This window comes from Herpailurus yagouaroundi, unplaced genomic scaffold, assembly GCF_014898765.1.
Source record: "Herpailurus yagouaroundi ecotype Mexico unplaced genomic scaffold, PumYag 28, whole genome shotgun sequence".
Taxonomy (NCBI): Eukaryota; Metazoa; Chordata; class Mammalia; order Carnivora; family Felidae; genus Herpailurus; species Herpailurus yagouaroundi.
The window spans coordinates 111,126,065-111,131,592 of NW_024412376.1; the positions used below are offsets into that span (position 1 = coordinate 111,126,065).

General features: G+C 39.5%; 1 long non-coding RNA gene across 1 annotated transcript; it reads right to left on the reverse strand.

Moving 5' to 3' along the window:
• Positions 1–4,150: 4,150 nt before the first annotated feature.
• LOC121034723 (uncharacterized) lies at positions 4,151–5,028 on the reverse strand. The gene is made up of 2 exons (XR_005792580.1): positions 4,991–5,028; positions 4,151–4,752 (listed from the first exon to the last, which is right to left on the reverse strand). It is a non-coding gene; the product is annotated as an uncharacterized LOC121034723 (long non-coding RNA).
• Positions 5,029–5,528: the final 500 nt, after the last annotated feature.

A 5,528-nucleotide genomic window follows, 5' to 3' on the forward strand; every position in this document is an offset into this window, starting at 1 on the left:
GACAAAACTTTTTAGAGATCAATGTCATGGGTGAACTTTTAGCATAAGCTGTTTATTTATTTTATTTTTAGAAAGTGAGAGTGTGTGCGAGTGGGGGAGGGGGCAGAAGGGGGGAGAGAGAGAGAGAGAGAGAGAGAGAGAGAGAGAGAGAGAGAGAGAGAATCTCAAGCAGGCTCTATGCTTACCTTGGAGCTGGCATGGGTCTTGATCCCATGACTGCAAGATGATAGCATAAGCTTTTTAGAGCTATGATAAGAGAAAAAATACCTCTTGGAAACAGTTGAAACGGTTTTGTTTGTCTTTTTTTTTTTTTTTCCCCCGGTGTAGTATATAAGCTTGTTATCATTTAAAAATAATGGTTTCCTTGAGCTGTTTATGTTTCATTGTGTGGTACTTGGGAGAAGACTTATTTGAAAATAATACACTCAATTTAACACTTCATGCTTAACTTCTGATTTTATTGTTTTAAACTTTTTTTTAACGTTTATTTTTGAGGGAGAGAGACATAGCACAAGCAGTGGAGGGGCAGAGAGAGAGAGAGAGAGAGAGGGAGGCACAGAATTTGAAGCAGACTCCAGGCTCTGAGCTGTCAGCACAGAGCCCGACATGGGGCTCAAACTCATGAGCTGTGAGATCATGACCTGAGCCGAAGTCAGATGTTTAACCGACTGAGCCACCCCGGCGCCCCAACTTCTGATTTTATAAGTGCAGAAATTTATTTATACCATTTAATGTAAAGCCTCAGTGTGAAAGCTCTCTGTAGAGTCTACTTAGCTTTACTTTTCAATCACAAGATTTTGATCACTGTTACTAACTTACTTTGGCAAAATATTAATTACAAAAATACTTCAATATATATGTTCTCTCCATGTTTATTTTATCTCTAATAGTCTTAGAAATATAAGCACTACTTGTAATGCAATTTTTTTTTTTTTTTTTTGAAAGAGAGAATGGGAACTCGAGCACTTCGGGGAGAGGGGCAGAGGAAGCAAGAGGGAATCTTAAGCAGGTGCCACTATCAGCGCAGAACTGGTCTGGGGCTCCATCCAACAACCCTGGGATCATGACCTGAGCTGAAATCAAGAATTGGATATTTAACCGACTGAGCCACCTTGGTGTCCCAGAATGCACTCTTAAGAAATTATTTCCCTTAAGCAATATATTTAACCTAGGTCACACAATGGCAGTTTTATTTGGGTGGGAGAAATATGGACGTGTTTTTCCATTTTTCTACTTTCCTGTATTTGCAAATAGTCTATAATGAATGCATTACCTTTATCATAGAAAATAAAACATGTTGAGGGATGATTTGGGTTAAGTTTGATAATTATACTTTTTTTTTTTTTATGAATATCTAATAGCAAAGAGCAAAGTGGTGTTCCTTGTGTTTGCTGTGAAGTAGAGTTCAACTGCCTTACGGTAGAGAAGCTTATCATATATATTTTGTGTCAGCTTGGAGTTTTAATATCTCAATAGTGTTGTTGAAACTATCTGGTTGTTTGCTTTTCTGACCTATGACTTTATTCGCCATTTGTTCTGCTTCTCATACATTCTTTAAATTCTCTTTTAAATTTCTGTGAAATCTGTCCCTTAATTCGTTTTCTCTGCTTTAACTGAAATCTTCTTTTCTTGCCTTTATTATTGCAAAGGACACCTAGCTGGTTTTCCTGTCTCTGTTTTTAATCTATTCCCATCCCATTGCTCTATAGCAGTTAGAATGAGTAATTATCTGAAGGTTGATCTAATTATGTCACACAGATTCTTAAAAACCTTGCTTGCCTTCTCCATATCTGGGATCCAATCTAAGGTCTTTCATGATTTAACCCCTCCCCATCTTTTCTTTTCTTTTCTTTTCTTTTTCAACGTTTATTTATTTTTGGGACAGAGAGAGACATAGCATGAACGGGGGAGGGGCAGAGAGAGAGGGAGACACAGAATCGGAAACAGGCTCCAGGCTCTGAGCTATCAGCCCAGAGCCCGACGCGGGGCTCGAACTCACGGACCGCGAGATCCTGACCTGGCTTAAGTCGGACGCTTAACCGACTGCGCCACCCAGGCACCCCCCTCCCCATCTTTTCAATATTATCTCCCAACCTTGCTTTGCCCTTGTTGCTTTGGATTAACTTAAATGTTTGGCATTACCCATATTGCTACACTCACTCTTCCTCCAAGATTCTATCAAGTGGAACTTCTCTGCCTTCCTTATGTAAGAGGTACATGCTTCTTTTGAGGTTCCATAGCATACTAACTAAGCAGTTAATCACTCCAACTGCAACATGTCCATCTCTTCCACCAATGTATCTAGTCTCAAGGTTGACATCTTTGAGTTTCTCCTTTTTACAACACAACAGCTTTGCTCCTCTGGTCGTTCTCAGGCCACCTCCCTCACCAGCAATAAAAATCCCTTTCCTCTTTCTAAAATCTTCTTAAGGGGCACCTAGGTGGCTCAGAAGGTTGGTTGAGCTTCCGACTTCAGCTCAGGTCATGATCTCGCTGTTAGTGAGTTTGAGCCCCACATTGGGCTTGCTGCTGTCAACCTGTCAGCGCAGAGCCTGCTTAGGATCTTCTGTCCCCCTCCCTCTGTTCCCCGCTTGCACTCTCTCAAAAACAAACATTTTATTTATTTTTAATGTTTTTAAATTTACATTTATTTATTTTTGAGAGACAGAGAGAGACAGGACACAAGTGGGGGAGGGGCAGAGAGAGAAGGAGACACAGAATCGGAAGCAGGTTACAGGCTCTGAGCGGAGCCGTCAGCACAGAGCCCAACGCGAGACTCAAACCCACAAACTGTGAGATCATGACGTGAGCCGAAGTCGGATGCTTAACCGACTGAGCCACCCAGGCTCCCCAAAACAAATAAATATTTTAAAAAATAATATCTTCTCAAAATTCTGTGCCATCAGGACCCTGAATAAAAAAATGATTCAGAGAAGTTGGACTCAAAATGAAGTGTAAGGAATAAACTTATTTATTTAGCCTTAATTTCCCTTTATGTGTATCTTTGAATGTGGTGTGATTAGAAATGTAATGGGGTGCCTGGGTGGCTCAGTTGGTTAAACATCCGACTTTGGTTCAGGGTGAATTGGAGCCCTGTTTTCAGGCTCTATGCTGACAGCTCAGAGCCTAGAACCTGCTTCAGATTCTGTGTCTCCCTGGCTCTCTGCCCCTCCCCTACTCATGCTCTGTCTCTCAAAAATAAATAAAACGTTAAAAAAAAATGTAAGTACAGTTGACCCTTGACAATATGGGTTTGAACTGCACAGGTACTCTTATCTGAGGATTTTTTGAATAAATTGAGTCCAGATTGGTGAGTGTATTTTCTCTTCCTTTTCTTTAGCTTACTTACTTTATTATAAGAATATAGTATGTAATAACATATAACATAAAAATAGATGTTAACCGACTGTTTATGTTATCAGTAAGGCTTCTGGTCAACAGTAGGCTATTATTAGTAGTTAAGTATTTGGGAATTCAAAAATGATACATGGATTTTCAACTGTAAGGGCAGGAGGTGGGGCGGGGGCCAGGAGTGTTGGCATCCTTAATCCTCCTGTTGTTCAAGTGTCAGCTGTATGTCTAAAAGAGCTTATTTAATAAGTATAAAAAATTATGGGTGTTAATAAAGTTTTGTTTAGTCATCTACTTATTTTGAATATACTCCTGTCCCACCCATGAGGTGATCTCCTAATATATTAACATAGGCCATTTAACATAGGCCATTTAAAGCAATGCTTAAGGATAAAAGGAACAGTCCCCTAGTGTAAAGTTTCCTGAGGCCCAAGGACTTCTAGCTTCAGAGAGTCCAGGAACCCACTTGTGGTATGTAAAATGTGATTAAGCCTACGTTATTGTACTGAGGGGCGGGGGATGGGGAAGGTCCATTGCTTTCAAGAGATTCTCACGGGACTAAGTTTGAGGTTTTGTAGTCCCATGTTAATACCACCCCATATTTCATTCTTGTAATTAATTACAGTCATGTCCCTGTTATTAGCTAAGAGAAACCTAAAACTGGTGTGCCCAGGGCAGTGTTTCCCGAAGTGTATTCTGTAGACCATCTGGATCAGGATCATTTGAGGTCCCTGTTAAAAATACAAGTCCCTAAATCAACACCAAGTCAGCTAAATCAGAATCTGTGATAGTAGGGCACAGAAATCTGCTTTTTAAACCTACCACATTAGGCACTCTGGATTGTAGCACTATGATATGATAGATCCAAGGAGAAAATTAACTCAAGTGGAGTAATTTTTTTAAATGGATTAACAGTAACTAACACTAAGCACTTAACTACCTGCCAAGTGCTATTCTAAATGTACATTATATGGTTTAACTACTTAAATGGCTATAACATCATATATTATCCAATGTGAGGAAACTGGGATGGAGATTAAGTAGGCCAAAGACACACTGTAAGTGGTGACCCTGGGATTTAAACAATCTGGCTCCAGAGGTCAAACTCCTAATTGCTACCCTGTATTATTTAAGGCAGACCATTTTATTCGTTTCCTCCAGTTTTTTGTTGTTTTGTTTGTAGTTTTGAAAATATTTATTCTTAGTATTTACTATCACTTAAAGCTTTACATAGAAACCCATGTAAAAAAGTCATTTTCTTCTTCAAAAATGAATAAAGGAATCCAGAAAACATATCTGCAATGCGTAGCTAAAGTAACTATATCAAATTAAAAACCTTGGTATTGAGAAAATATACTTTAAGCAAAATTGATTAAATTGTTTTTTTTTTTTTAACATTTACTCATTTTTTTTTTAATTTTTTTTTTCAACGTTTATTTATTTTTGGGACAGAGAGAGACAGAGCATGAACGGGGGAGGGGCAGAGAGAGAGGAAGACACAGAATCGGAAACAGGCTCCAGGCTCTGAGCCATCAGCCCAGAGCCTGACGCGGGGCTCGAACTCCCGGACCGCGAGATCGTGACCTGGCTGAAGTCGGACGCTTAACCGACTGCGCCACCCAGGCGCCCCAACGTTTACTCATTTTTGAGAGACAGAGTGTGAGTGGGGCAGGGGCAGAGAGAGGGAGACACAGAATCCCAAGCAGGTTTCAGGCTCTGAGCTGTCAACACAGAGCCTGACACGGGGCTCGACCTCATGGACCGCAAGATCATGACCTGAGCTGAAGTCAGATGCTTAACTGAGCCACCCATGCACCCCAAACTTTAAGCAAAATTTAAAACATACATGTTAATGTTTGTTGATTTGGGTGGTTTAAATTTTTATGTTTCTGTGTTTACACATTTAATGGCAAAATGCAAATGTGTTAAAAAGAATCACTACCTAAAAGAATTTTTTAAACTATGATTTATTACCTGAAGCAACTTTCAGCTTGAATGATTTGGAACTTTAGTTGAATCCTACATGATTTTGGGGGATCATTTATTATTCAGACAGTGGTACATGTTCCTCATTGTTATCTCTGAGATGTAAATTATACTGACCTTCACCTTTCTTGAATTACTTTGGTAATGTTAACATATTACTGTAACATTAACTTAAAATTCTTTTATTTTAG